Source organism: Eurosta solidaginis, chromosome 2, assembly GCF_040869045.1.
Source record: "Eurosta solidaginis isolate ZX-2024a chromosome 2, ASM4086904v1, whole genome shotgun sequence".
NCBI lineage: Eukaryota > Metazoa > Arthropoda > Insecta > Diptera > Tephritidae > Eurosta > Eurosta solidaginis.
Window position 1 is genome coordinate 264,584,710 of NC_090320.1, and position 15,871 is coordinate 264,600,580.

General features: G+C 38.7%; 1 protein-coding gene and 1 pseudogene across 3 annotated transcripts in view; both read right to left on the minus strand.

Annotated features, from left to right (window-relative positions):
* Positions 1–15,871, minus strand: part of Pde1c (Phosphodiesterase 1c) — a 704,757-nt gene that overhangs the window by 332,762 nt on the left and 356,124 nt on the right. The window lies entirely within an intron of this gene.
* LOC137240155 (ubiquitin carboxyl-terminal hydrolase isozyme L5-like) overlaps positions 1–15,871 on the minus strand; it is a 55,817-nt pseudogene that overhangs the window by 31,628 nt on the left and 8,318 nt on the right.

Below are 15,871 nucleotides of genomic sequence, written 5' to 3' on the forward strand. Positions count from 1 at the left end.
GAAAAAGCCAAATGTTTCAACCTGTTCTCAATTCAATGGCATGAATTAACTGTGTAAATACTTAAACAAATCACATAGAAATTTACTGTTAAAAAAGCCAAACGTTTCAAAATATTTTCATTGTGCCCATTTCCTGAAATCTAGAAGTTTCTACCTATTTTACGCATATCACATAGCCTTACTCATTTCAATAGCACCAATTAGCTGTGCAAATATATAAACAAATCACATGGAAATTTACTATTGAAAAAGCCAAATGTTTAAAATATTTTCGTTGTGCCCATTTCCTGAGATCCAGAAGTTTCTACCTATTGTACGCATATCACATAGCCTTACTCATTTCAATAACACCAATTAGCTGTGCAAATATATAAACAAATCACATGGATATTTACTGTTGAAAAAGCCAAATGTTTCAAAATATTTCGCTGTGCCCATTTGCTGAAATCTAGAAGTTTCTACCTATTTTACGCATATCATATAGCCTTACTCATTTCAATAGCACCAATTAGCTGTGCAAATATATAAACAAATCATATGGAAATTTACTATTGAAAAAGCCAAATGTTTCAAAATATTTTCGTTGTGCCCATTTCCTGAAATCTAGAAGTTTCTACCTATTGTACGCATATCACATAGCCTTACTCATTTCAATAGCACCAATTAGCTGTGCAAATATATAAACAAATCACATGGAAATTTACTATTGAAAAAACCAAATGTTTCAAAATAATTTCGTTGTGCCCATTTCCTGAAATCTAGAAGTTTCTACCTATTGTACGCATATCACATAGCCTTACTCATTTCAATAACACCAATTAGCTGTGCAAATATATAAACAAATCACATAGAAATTTACTGTTGAAAAAGCCAAACGTTTCAAAATATTTCGTTGTGCCCATTTCCTGAAATCTAGAAGTTTCTACCTATTGTACGCATATCACATAGCCTTACTCATTTCAATAGCACCAATTAGCTGTGCAAATATATAAACAAATCACATGGAAATTTACTATTGAAAAAGCCAAATGTTTCAAAATATTTTCTTTGTGCCCATTTCCTGAAATCTAGAAGTTTCTACCTATTGTACGCATATCACATAGCCTTACTTATTTCAATAACACCAATTAGCTGTACAAATATATAAACAAATCACATAGAAATTTACTGTTGAAAAAGCCAAACGTTTCAAAATATTTCGTTGTGCCCATTTGCTGACATCTAGAAGTTTCTACCTATTTTACGCATATCACATAGCCTTACTCATTTCAATAGCACCAATTAGCTGTGCAAATATATAAACAAATCATATGGAAATTTACTATTGAAAAAGCCAAATGTTTCAAGATATTTTCGTTGTGCCCATTTCCTGAAATCTAGAAGTTTCTACCTATTGTACGCATATCACATAGCCTTACTCATTTCAATAGCACCAATTAGCTATGCAAATATATAAACAAATCACGTAGAAATTTACTGTTGAAAAAGCCAAACATTTCAAAATATTTTCGTTGTGCCCATTTCCTGAAATCTAGATGTTTCTACCTATTGTACGCATATCACATAGCCTTACTCATTTCAATAGCACCAATTAGCTGTGCAAATATATAAACAAATCACATGGAAATTTACTGTTGAAAAAGCCAAACGTTTCAAAATATTTTCGTTGTGCCCATTTCCTGAAATCCAGAAGTTTCTACCTATTTCACGCATATCACATAACCTTACTCATTTCAATAGCACCAATTAGCTGTGCAAATATATAAACAAATCACATGGAAATTTACTATTGAAAAAGCCAAATGTTTCAACATGTTCTCAATTCAATGGCATGAATTAACTGTGTAAATACTTAAACAAATCACATAGAAATTTACTGTTTCAAAAGCCAAATGTTGAAAATATTTTCGTTGTGCCCATTTCCTCAAATCTAGAAGTTTCTACCTATTGGACGCATATCACATAGCCTTACTCATTACAATAGCACCAATTAGCTATGCAAATATATAAACAAATCACATGGATATTTACTGTTGAAAAAGCCAAATGTTTCAAAATATTTTCGTTGTGCCCATTTCCTGAAATCTAGAAGTTTCTACCTATTGTACGCATATCACATAGCCTTACTCATTTCAATAGCACCAATTAGCTGTGCAAATATATAAACAAATCACATGGAAATTTACTATTGAAAAAGCCAAATGTTTCAACATGTTCTCAATCCAATCGCATGAATTAACTATGTAAATAATTAAACAAATCACATAGAAATTTACTGTTGAAAAAGCCAAACGTTTCAAAATATTTTCGTTGTGCCCATTTCCTGAAATCTAGAAGTTTCTACTCATTGTACATATATCAGATAGCCTTACTCATTTAAATAGCCCTAATTAACTGTGCAAATATATAGACAAAGCACATAGAAATTTACTGTTGAAAAAGCCAAACGTTTCAAAATATTTTCGTTGTGCCCATTTCCTGAAATCCAGAAGTTTCTACCTATTTCACGCATATCACATAGCCTTACTCATTTCAATAGCACCAATTAGCTGTGCAAATATATAAACAAATCATATGGAAATTTACTATTGAAAAAGTCAAATGTTTGAACACGTTCTCAATTAAATGGCATGAATTAACTGTGTAAATACTTATACAAATCACGTTTAAAAAGCCAAATGTTTCAAAATATTTTCGTTGTGCCCATTGCCTGAAATCTAGAAGTTTCTACCTATTGTGCACATATCACATAGCCTTACTCATTTCAACAGCACCAATTACCTGCGCAAATATATAGACAAATCACATGGAAATTTACTGTTGAAAAAGCCAAATATTGCAAACTATTTTCGTTGTACCCAGTTCCTGAAATCTAGAAGTTTCTACTTATTGTACACATATCACTTAGCTTTACTCATTTCAATAGCAAGAATTAAATGTGAAAATATATAAACAAATGACATGGAAATTTACTGTTCAAAATGCCAAATGTTTCAAAATATTTTCGTTGTGCCCATTTCCTGAAACTTAGAAGTTTCTACTTATTGTTCACATATCACATAGCTTTACTCATTTAAATAGCATCAATTAACTGTGCAAATATTTAAACAAATCATATGGAAATTTACTATTGAAAAAGCCAAATATTTCAAAATATTTTCGTTGTGCCCATTTCCTGAAATCTAGAAGTTTCTACTTATTTTACACATATTTCATAGTCTTACTCATCTCAAGAGCAAGGATTAACTGTACAAATATATAAACAAATCAGATGGAAATTTACTGTTAAAAAAGAAAAATGTTTCAAAATACATTCGTTGTGCCCATTTCCTGAAATCTAGAAGTTTCTACTTATTGTTCATATATCACATATCCTTACTCATTTCAATAGCAAGAATTATATGTGCAAATACATAAACAAATCACATGGAAATTTACCGTTGAAAAAGCCAAATGTTTCAACATGTTTCCAATTCAATGACATGAATTAACTGTGTAAATATTTAAACAAATCACATGGAAATTTACTGGTGGAAAAGCCAAATATTTCAAAATATTTTCGTTGTGCCCATTTCCTGAAATCTAGAAGTTTCTACCTATTGTGCACATATCACATAGCCTTACTCATTTCAATAGCACCAATTAGCTGCGCAAATATATAGACAAATCACGTGGAAATTTACTGTTGAAAAAGCCAAATCTTTGAACACGTTCTCAAATCAATGGCATAAATTAACTGTGCAAATATATAAACAAATCACATGGAAATTTACTGTTGAAATAGCAAAATGTTACAAAATATTTTCGGTTTGCCCATTTCCTGAAATCTAGAAGTTTCTAATCATTGTTCACATATCACATAGCCTTACTCATTTCAATAGCAAGAATTAACTGTGCAAATAAATAAACAAATCACATGGAAATTTACTGTTGAAATAGCAAAATGTTTCAAAATAATTTTGCTGTGCCCATTTCCTGAAATCCAGAAGTTTCTTCTTATTGTACACATATCACATAGCCTTAGTCATTTCAACAGCACTAATTAACTGTGCAAATGTATAAGCAAATCACATGGAAATTTACTGTTCAAAAAGCCAAATGTTTCAAAATAATTTCGCTGTGCCCATTTCCTGAAATCTAGAAGTTTCTTCTTATTGTACACATATCACATAGCCTTACTCATTCCAACAGCACTAATTAACTGTGCAAATATATAAACAAATCACATGGAAATTTACTGTTGAAAAAGCCAAATATTTCAAAATATTTTCGTTTTGCGCATTTCCTGAAATCTAAAAGTTCCTACTTATTGTACACATATCACTTAGCCTTACTCACTTCAATAGCAAGAATTAAATGTGAAAATATATAAACAAATGACATGGAAATTAACTGTTGAAAATGCCAAATGTTTCAAAATATTTTCGTTGTGCCCATTTCCAGAAACTTAGAAGTTTCTACTTATTGTTCACATATCACATAGCTTTACTCATTTAAATAGCACCAATTAACTGTGCAAATATTTAAACAAATCATATGGAAATTTATTGTTGAAAAAGCCAAATATTTCAAAATATTTTCGTTGTGCCCATTTCCTGAAATCTAGAAGTTTCTACTTATTGTACACATATCACTTAGCCTTACTCATTTCAATAGCAAGAATTAAATGTGAAAATATATAAACAAATGACATGGAAATTTACTGTTGAAAGCGCCAAATATTTCAAAATATTTTCGTTGTGCCCATTTCCTGAAATCTAGAAGTTTCTACTTATTGTACACATATCACATAGTCTTATTCTTTTCAATAGCAAGAATCAACTGTGCAAATATATAAACAAATCACATGGAAATTTACTGTTGAAAAAGCAAAATATTTCAAAATACTTTCGTTGTGCCCATTTCCTGAAATTTAGAAGTTTCTACTTACTGAACACATATCACATAGCCTTACTCATTTCAATAGCAAGAATTAACTGTGAAAATATATAAACAAATTACATGGAAATTTACTGTTGGAAAAGCCAAATATTTCAAAATATTTTCGTTGTGCCCATTTCCTGAAATCTAGAAGTTTCTACTTATTGTACACATATCACTTAGCCTTACTCATTTCAATAGCAAGAATTAAATGTGAAAATATATAAACAAATGACATGGAAATTTACTGTTGAAAACGCCAAATATTTCAAAATATTTTCGTTGTGCCCGTTTCCTGAAATCTAGAAGTTTCTACTTATTGTACACATATCACATAGTCTTACTCATTTCAATAGCAAGAATTAACTGTGCAAATATATAAACAAATCACATGGAAATTTACTGTTGAAAAAACAAAATATTTCAAAATACTTTCGTTGTGCCCATTTCCTGAAATCTAGAAGTTTCTACTTATTGTACACATATCACTTAGCCTTGCTCATTTCAATAGCAAGAAACAAATGACATGGAAATTTACTGGTGAAAACGCCACATATTTCAAAATATTTTCGTTGTGCCCATTTCCTGAAATCTAGAAGCTTCTACTTATTGTACACATATCACATAGTCTTACTCATTTCAATAGCAAGAATTAACTGTGCAAATATATAAACCAATCACATGGAAATTTACTGTTGAAAAAGCAAAATATTTCAAAATACTTTCGTTGTGCCCATTTCCTGAAATATAGAAGTTTCTACTTATTGTTCACATATCACATAGCCTTACTCATTTCCATAGCAAGAATTATATGTGCAAATATATAAACCAATCACATGGAAATTTACTGTTGAAAAAGCCAAATATTTCAAAATATTTTCGTTGTGCCCATTTCCTGAAATCTAGAAGTTTGTACTTATTGTTCACATGTCAAATAGCCTTACTCATTTCAATAGCAAGAATTAACTGTGCAAATATATAAACAAATTACATGGAAATATACTTTTGAAAAAGCCAAATGTTTGAACACGTTCTCAATTAAATGGCATGAATTAACTGTGTAAATACTTAAACAAATCACGTTTAAAAAGCCAAATGTTTCAAAATATTTTCGTTGTGCCCATTTCCTGAAATCTAGAAGTTTCTACCTATTGTGTACATATCACTTAGCCTTACTCATTTCAACAGCACCACATTTCCTGAAATCTAGAAGTTTCTACTTATTGTACACATATCACTTAGCCTTACTCATTTCAATAGAAGGAAACAAATGACATGGAAATTTACTGTTGAAAACGCCAAATATTTCAAAATATTTTCATTGTGCCCATTTCCTGAAATCTAGAAGTTTCTACTTATTGTACACATATCACTTAGCCTTACTCATTTCAATAGCAAGAATTAAATGTGAAAATATATAAACAAATGACATGGAAATTTACTGTTGAAAACGCCAAATATTTCAAAATATTTTCGTTGTGCCCATTTCCTGAAATCTAGAAGTTTCTACTTATTGTACACATATCACATAGTCTTACACTTTTCAATAGCAAGAATTATCTGTGCAAATATATAAACAAATCACATGGAAATTTACTGTTGAAAAAGCAAAATATTTCAAAATACTTTCGTTGTGCCCATTTCCTGAAATTTAGAAGTTTCTACTCATTGAACACATATCACATAGCCTTACTCATTTCAATAGCAAGAATTAACTGTGAAAATATATAAACAAATCACATGGAAATTTACTGTTGAAAACGCCAAATATTTCAAAATATTTTCGTTGTGCCCATTTCCTGAAATCTAGAGGTTTCTACTTATTGTACACATATCACATAGTCTTGCTCATTTCAATAGCAAGAATTAACTGTGCAAATATATAAACAAATCACATGGAAATTTACTGTTGAAAAAACAAAATATTTCAAAATACTTTCATTGTGCCCATTTCCTGAAATCTAGAGGTTTCTACTTACTGTACACATATCACATAGTCTTGCTCATTTCAATAGCAAGAATTAAATGTGAAAATATATAAACAAATGACATGGAAATTTACTGTTGAAAACGCCAAATATTTCAAAATATTTTCGTTGTGCCCATTTCCTGGGGGCTAAGATACTTGGCTTGGATATCATACGTGGTTCCAGGCTCTGGATCAGGGACTGGTATCAGTCTTAGACCGGCCATAGTGACGAATTGTCACACGTGATTGGTTGTCACGTCCTGCACGAGGTGCCCCTGCTTCTACTGATAATGGCGGATCTAGAGAGGACAACTCGATAAAACCCGCACCCCTGAGTCATTGTGCCGAGCTCAGGGGAGGGAGGACCCTGTTAAGGGTCAAGATCGGTACTCAATGGTGACGAACCGGATTGTTAGGGACTTGATTTTGACTATGGATAGGAATTGATGACTTTGGGCTGGTAGGTGCAGTATTCTGCCACCTTAGTAGGTCGGGGTGAAACCCTATCGAAATGGCTGGTAGGCTAATGCTGCACCTGCCCACGTCCCGTTAAAACCGTGGCGGGCCTCAAGGTACGTTCCGGCTCCGTCGCCGTTAAGTTGGTGGTGTAGGTGCGGTTGAAGATTTTCCCGCTTTGCGTCCGGTCTGGCTCTGAACGCATTACTCATAAGGTAATGCGTCAACCCTCGCGTGGCCTCCCTGCGCAGCATAGATAACCACGGGACCGTTGAAGGGCGACTACACAATCGGCTCCGGATAGCGGCCTTGAGGGGGGACTTCTTAGAATGGACACGAAGACGAAGAAAAAGGAGGGTAGGAGTGACGGCGAAAGTCGTCATGGTGCGGGGGACGCGACAGGTGCGGAAAGTGCTCCGAAGCAGGTCGCCGCCAGCCGGGAAAGCTCCCGGCGGGTCAAAAGGGCTGATCAGACGGATCAGCGCAGGGGTTTGGTTTCAAACCCCGTAGGTACGGGTAGTTCGGTTAGTGGAGGGGTGTCGAAACCGACACCCAATGTAGGCCCATATGGGGCTGTGACAGGGAAAGGCAGAGGTCCGACGAATGCGACGGAGCAGCCCAGTACTAGTAAGGAAGCCCTGTCGCGAGGAGCTTCCCCAACGGGAGCCCTGGGGTCGAAGCCTGGCGGGAAAGGTAGGCGATCGACGCCGCGTAGGAAAGCTCTGGGTGATCGGCGCTTAGCTGAGAAGATCTTGGAGCGCTACGGCGGAAGGGATGCAGCTCAGATGTCTGAGAAGCATTCCCGGACGCTGGAGTGGGCCAGGAGCGTCGTAGCTTGCGACGACCACACACCGGTGTCGAACGATGCGGGTGAGCAGCAGGGTTTGGGGGCTATGAAGCGGCAAAGGTCGGATGAGCGGAATGCCTCAACGACAAAAAGGGCCCGAGGAGGTGGGGACGCAATTTCGTTTAGCGAAATCGCTAAACGTGCAGGCTCCATCACCCTCGGGGTCCTGGATAGGAGTAGGGAGGATGGTGCCATCTCCCGAGAGGAGTGGCCGTGGGTCGCCAGCGCCATATCAGCGGCCTATATGACCGCTGTTATGGAGAGCCCAGGTACGCGGCCATGCTTCGAATACTCGGGGTGGTATCATGGTTTTAGACTGATTACTTGTGCTGACGAGCGGTCGGCCTGTATCTTTAAGAAAATAATTTCTTTGGTAGGGGAGGTCTGGAGGGGGGCCAGACTCGAGGCCGTGGAACGGAGGGATCTCCCCCTTCGACCGAGGGCTCGGGTGTGGTTGCCTGCCGGGCCATCTCAGCCGGAGAAAATACTCGAACTAATGCGTTACTGCAACCCGAACCTTCCGACGCATAACTGGAGGGTCCTCAGAGTAGAGGAGGCTGTTGGGCCACGTCGGCAAGTGCTGATTCTGCTAAACGCAGAGTCCACCGGTCCTCTCTCTGACACGAGGGGAGCTATCTCCTATGGCCTCGAGCGTGTGGTTCTTAAAATCTACCACGCCGATTCCAGGGGGGATGGTTCCTCTCCCACAGAGACTGTTCGGGAGGTGGAGGCGTCCGCAGGGGAGCCAGTACCCATGGTTGTGGATGCTGACTCCGCTAATTTGGACAGCGAAAGCACTGTTGACGTCCCGTCAATAGCGGGATCTGTCATCAGTGCTAGTCGTCTGGATGATAGGGCCGAGGAGGAGCTCCTGGCCTCCGAGGGCGAATCATCGATGGCGGGATCCGTCATCAGTGTAAGTCGTCTGTTGGGGGAGGAGGAGGACCTCCTAGTCTCCGAGGGCGAAGCCGCCAAGGATGGGGTGCAGAAGAAGAAGAGTGGTGTTGATGGAAATCCGTCAAATCAATCTTCAGCATTCTAAGGCGGCTTCCGCAAACTTGTTGCTCTGTCTTGAGAAAGGCGGAGTGGATATTGTCCTTGTCCAGGAGCCGTGGCTGAGTAGTAACGGCGGAAAAATTTCTGGATTAAGGACGGGAAAATTCAACACCTTGGTGCATGGGGAGGCAGGTAGGCCTAGATCCTGTGTGCTTATTAAAAAGGAATTTAAAGCATTTATTCTCTCTAATTTCAGCAATGCTGACGTAACCACGGTCTGCCTCGAGCGAGGCAGTAGCGAATTGTGGGTGGTCTCAGCGTATATGCCCCATGGGGACGTAACGGGACCACCGCCTGTGATACTGGGCGAAATCACCGCTGAAGCAAGGCGGAGAGGTGTTGGCGTAATCATAGGTGCCGATGCTAATGCACACCATAGCATATGGGGGAGCTCGGATACGAACACCAGAGGTGAGTCTTTATTTACTTTTATTGTAGATGAGGGACTTTGTATATGTAATAGGGGGAATGACCCGACTTTTATTACTGCGGTAAGGGAGGAGGTCTTGGACCTCACCCTGGTTAGCAGAGAACTGGAAGATCGGATATCTGGATGGAGGGTTCTCAACGAGCACTCTTTCTCTGATCACCGATATATTCAGTTCTCGGTGAATGAAGAACGTCCCGGTAAAATATCTTTTAGGAACCCTAAAAGTACCAACTGGGACTTGTATTGTAGGAAGTTGGGAGAGCTATTGCCTGAGGCGCCTATCGCTGGTTCGGACCTGTCCGAATCTGAAATAGACGATCTGGTGGAAAACTTCACCTTGGCAGGCAATAGCGCCTTTCAACAGTCCTGCCCACTGAAAACTTACAGGGGGAAGGGCAAGCCGCCCTGGTGGTCTGATTCCCTTGACGACCTAAGAGCGTCCAGTAGGCGGCTCTTTAATAGAGCCAGGAGGAGTAGACTACCCTCGGACTGGGAGCTCTATAAGGTGAGTCTGGGGATTTATAAATATGAAATAAGGTTAGCCAAGCGGGATTCATGGCGAAGCTTCTGTGAAAACGTGGAGGGCTGCAATGAATCCGCGAGGCTTAGAAAAATACTCTCTAGGAATCCCGCCCCTCGGGGGTATCTGAGAGATGATGGTGGGGACTGGTCGATGAGTAGCGAGGAGTCCCTGAGACTTTTACTGGACAATCATTTTCCCGATGTCCCAGTTGCGCAGGGATCTTCGCTTGCGTGGTCGGCGGTTGCTGGCCATGCAGAAATGCCTGCCATCCCACTACGGGAAAGTCAAATATCCTGGGCTATAAATTCGTTCAAGCCCTATAAGTCACCCGGTCCGGATGGCATCATTCCTGCGCAACTTCAAAGGTCTTTAGGGATTTCCTGCCGCTGGTTGGCCATCATCTACACTAACTGCCTCAGGCTTAACTATATCCCTAGGTCGTGGCACACGGTTAGGGTCATCTTCATTCCGAAGGCCGGCAGGGGCTCTCATGTAACACCTAAGGATTTCAGGCCAATCAGTCTCTCGTCGTTTCTTCTTAAGACGCTTGAGCGGCTGATTGACCTGTACCTACGAGAAAGGATACCTGGGGGGTTACTGTCGGCTTCACAGCATGCGTACTGCAAAGGCAGATCGACGGAAACGGCTCTCCATTCGATTGTAAAGCAAATAGAGGGGTCTCTAGAACATAAAGAATATGCTCTGGGTGCCTTTCTAGACATCGAGGGGGCTTTTAACAATGTTCTACCGGGGGCAATCGAAAGAGCTCTGGTGGGTTTAGGAGTCGAAGCGGCTCTGGTTGAATTTATTAGCAAACTTCTATGCGGCAGAATTGTCGCAGCGGAGTGGGGAGGAGCCATAATAAGGAGGAAGGTGTGCAGGGGAACGCCACAGGGAGGTGTCCTATCTCCTCTGCTCTGGGTTGTGGTAGTCAACGAGCTTCTTGTGGAGCTGGAAGCCAATGGCTGTCGGGTGGTTGCCTATGCAGATGACCTCGCTATCCTAGTCAGGGGCAAATTTCTGGGCACCCTGCGCGATGTTCTGCAGGGATACCTGGATACTGTGGCTAGGTGGGCTGAATCATGTGGAGTGGCGGTCAACCCGGGAAAAACAGAATTGGTTCTTTTTACAAGGAGATATAAGATACCCGACTTCAGAACTCCTTCGATTGGAGGGGTACCGTTGGTACTTACTGACAGGGTTAAATATTTGGGAATTGTTCTGGACAAGAAGCTGTCCTGGAGGCCCAATGTGGAAGATAGGGCCAGGAAGGCCGCGGTTGCCTTGTACTGCTGCAGGGGGGCTATCGGAAAGAGATGGGGGCTCTCGCCAGGAGTAGTACACTGGCTTTATGAGATGGTTGTCAAACCGATTCTGCTATATGGGGTGCTGGTCTGGTGGAAAGCACTGGACACGGCGAGCACCTCCAAAATGCTAATGTCAGTGCAACGGACGGCGCTTATCGGCATCAGTGGCGCTATGAGAACAACACCTACCTTGGCACTGAATGTCATGCTGAATATACATCCAGTAGATATTGCGGGAAAGGCAGCCGCGGCCCGGTCGTTGGTCAGGCTTCGTGATATGGGTTATATGCTTTCTGATTTCGGACACTCTAGCCTTCTTACTAGTTTCGACTTTATCCCTGACAGGACGGACTATTGCATGCCGGTGGCCGCTCCCTATACAACCTTCACCCCAGTCATTCCCCCGAGGGAGGAGTGGAGAAGAGGAATTATCTGGGGCATGGGACCGGTTAACTTGTTCACGGATGGGTCGAAGTTGGACGGAAAGGTTGGCGGGGGGGTCTTTTGTCAAGAGCTAAATGTAAGCCGCAAGTTTAAGTTGGCTGATCACTGCAGTGTATTCCAAGCGGAAGTTGCTGCGATTAAGGATGCGGTGGATGAAATGCTATCCAGCGCTACTACGGTTAGGGAATTTAACATCTACTCTGATAGCCAAGCGGCTATAAAGGCCTTGAGCTCAACTACAGTGCGATCGAGGGTGGTCTGGGAGTACCTGACCACACTTGCGATTGCATCGAATTATTTTACAATTAAGATTATCTGGGTCCCGGGCCATAGTGATATTCCGGGTAACTGTCAAGCGGATCTCTTAGCCCGAATCGGTACAACTGAACCGGATGAAGATGGCTGTAGGGATTTCGGGATTCCGCTAGCCACCTGTGGATTGCTCTTCCATAGCTGAGCCTCGAGTCAGCTCAGCAAACGTTGGGCGGACACTACGTCTTGTAAGATATCAAGATCTTTCTGGCCGAAAGTGGATGGCAGGAGGTCTGCTGAAATAATTGGGTTCACTAAGGCTCACCTATCAATGGTCATTGGGGTTTTGACAGGGCACTGTCCCATGGGTATCCATGCGGTACGTCTCAATATATTGGAAACTCCATCCTGCTGCAGCTGTATGGAGGATGATGAGGTGGAATCACCAAATCACTTTATGCTTGACTGCCCAGCTTTTGCCAGAACTAGGCGAAAGTATTTTGGTCGTGACTCACTTGGATCTTCCGAGGAGCTATCCAAGGTTGAGATCGGGATCATTCGGAACTTTATCGTTGCTACCCAACGATTCTCTAAGTAGTTATATCTACGTCACCGTTAGTTTAGTTTATTATATGTGGTATCACAACGGACCGTCATGTTGTCCAAGTGAGCTTCCTCTCATCAGGGAAGCTACCACCCAACCTGACCTGACCTGACCCATTTCCTGAAATCTAGAAGTTTCTACTTATTGTACACATATCACATAGTCTTACTCTTTTCAATAGCAAGAATTATCTGTGCAAATATATAAACAAATCACATGGAAATTTACTGTTGAAAAAGCAAAATATTTCAAAATACTTTCGTTGTGCCCATTTCCTGAAATTTAGAAGTTTCTACTTATTGAACACATATCACATAGCCTTACTCATTTCAATAGCAAGAATTAACTGTGAAAATATATAAACAAATCACATGGAAATTTACTGTTGAAAACGCCAAATATTTCAAAATATTTTCGTTGTGCCCATTTCCTGAAATCTAGAGGTTTCTACTTATTGTACACATATCATATAGTCTTGCTCATTTCAATAGCAAGAATTAACTGTGCAAATATATAAACAAATCACATGGAAATTTACTGTTGAAAAAACAAAATATTTCAAAATACTTTCGTTGTGCCCATTTCCTGAAATCTAGAAGTTTCTACTTATTGTACACATATCACTTAGCCTTACTCATTTCAATAGCAAGAAACAAATGACATGGAAATTTACTGTTGAAAGCGCCAAATATTTCAAAATATTTTCGTTGTGCCCATTTCCTGAAATCTAGAAATTTCTACTTATTGTACACATATCATATGGAAATTTACTATTGAAAAAGCCAAATATTTCAAAATATTTTCGTTGTGCCCATTTCCTGAAATCTAGAAGTTTCTACTTATTTTACACATATTTCATAGTCTTACTCATCTCAAGAGCAAGGATTAACTGTGCAAATATATAAACAAATCACATGGAAATTTACTGTTAAAAAAGCAAAATGTTTCAAAATACTTTCGTTGTGCCCATTTCCTGAAATCTAGAAGTTTCTACCTATTGTGCACATATCACATAGCCTTACTCATTTCAATAGCACCAATTAGCTGCGCAAATATATAGACAAATCACGTGGAAATTTACTGTTGAAAAAGCCAAATGTTTGAACACGTTCTCAAATCAATGGCATACATTAACTGTGCAAATATATAAACAAATCACATGGAAATTTACTGTTGAAATAGCAAAATGTTACAAAATATTTTCGGTTTGCCCATTTCCTGAAATCTAGAAGTTTCTAATCATTGTTGACATATCACATAGCCTTACTCATTTCAATAGCAAGAATTAACTGTGCAAATAAATAAACAAATCACATGGAAATTTACTGTTGAAATAGCAAAATGTTTTAAAATAATTTTGGTGTGTCCATTTCCTGAAATCTAGAAGTTTCTTCTTATTGTACACATATCACATAGCCTTCGTCATTTCAACAGCACTAATTAACTGTGCAAATGTATAAACAAATCACATGGAAATTTACTGTTGAAAAAGCCAAATGTTTGAACACGTTCTCAATTCAATGGCATGAATTAACTGTGTAAATACTTAAACAAATCACATTTAAAAAGCCAAATGTTTCAAAATATTTTCGTTGTGCCCATTTCCTGAAATCTAGAAGTTTCTACCTATTGTGCACATATCACATAGCCTTACTCATTTCAATAGCACCAATTAGCTGCGCAAATATATAGACAAATCACATGGAAATTTACTGTTGCAAAAGCCAAATGTTTGAACACGTTCTCAATTCAATGGCATAAATTAACTGTGCAAATATATAAACAAATCACATGGAAATTTACTGTTGAAATAGCAAAATGTTACAAAATATTTTCGGTTTGCCCGTTTCCTGAAATCTAGAAGTTTCTACTCATTGTTCACATATCACATAGCCTTACTCATTTCAATAGCAAGAATTAACTGTGCAAATATATAAACAAATCACATGGAAATTTACTGTTGAAATAGCAAAATGTTTCAAAATAATTTCGCTGTGCCCATTTCCTGAAATCTAGAAGTTTCTTCTTATTGTACACATATCACATAGCCTTACTCATTCCAACAGCACTAATTAACTGTGCAAATATATAAACAAATCACATAGAAATTTACTGCTGAAAAAGCCAAATATTCCATTGTGCCCTTTCCTGAAATCAAGAAATTTCTACTTACGAATGCGGAACCTCGCTTTCTACCATATGTCGTGGCAATATTTGAAAACTACGGTTTTTTTGTTTTATTTTATCTTAAAAATCGCTTAAGTATTTAAATTTCTTCTCTATATATTTCCTATCTTATACAGCCGATTATGTTTAAATTACGAATGTGATAAAATTATTGTTCAGCCCCATTCATGAAAGGTATGAAGTCCCGTCCAGTCTGGTCTTTACTTGTTCGTTTTCAAATATTGCCACGACATATGGTAGAAAGCGAGGTTCCGCATTCGTAAGTAGAAATTTCTAGGTTTGGGGAAATGGGCACAGTGAAAATATTTTGAAATATTTGGTGAGGATGCAAAATTTTACGTTGTTTGTGGTCTGCATGAAATAGCTGTGACAATGAATCACTTATCTCAACAATATATAACGTAAAGGTAAGTTTTTGATGAAATTTGAAGTTTCTGTGTGCTAAAAAGGGGGCAGAAATTACAGTTTATATGGGGTATATAATACATATACCACCGACCTATATGCTTTTTTCAGACAAAAATATATGCGAGATACGTAAGCATATGGTGAAATTTGAAGCTAAGTAGCTTATCTGAACAATCGGTTGTATCAGATATATACCATTTATACCACCGATCTATAACATTTTTCCAGATAACAATGAATGCTCTATACGTAAGCATTCGGTGAAATTTGAAGCTTCTAGCTGTTAAAATGTGGCAGTAATTACGAAAATTGCTTATCTGAAAAATCAGTTGTGGGGGATATATGCTATATATATGACCGATGTCATCCATTTTTTCAGACAACAATATGTACAATATACGAAAGCATATGGTGAAGTTTGATGCTTCAATCTGGTAAATTGAGGAAGATATGACAAAAATTTTCTTT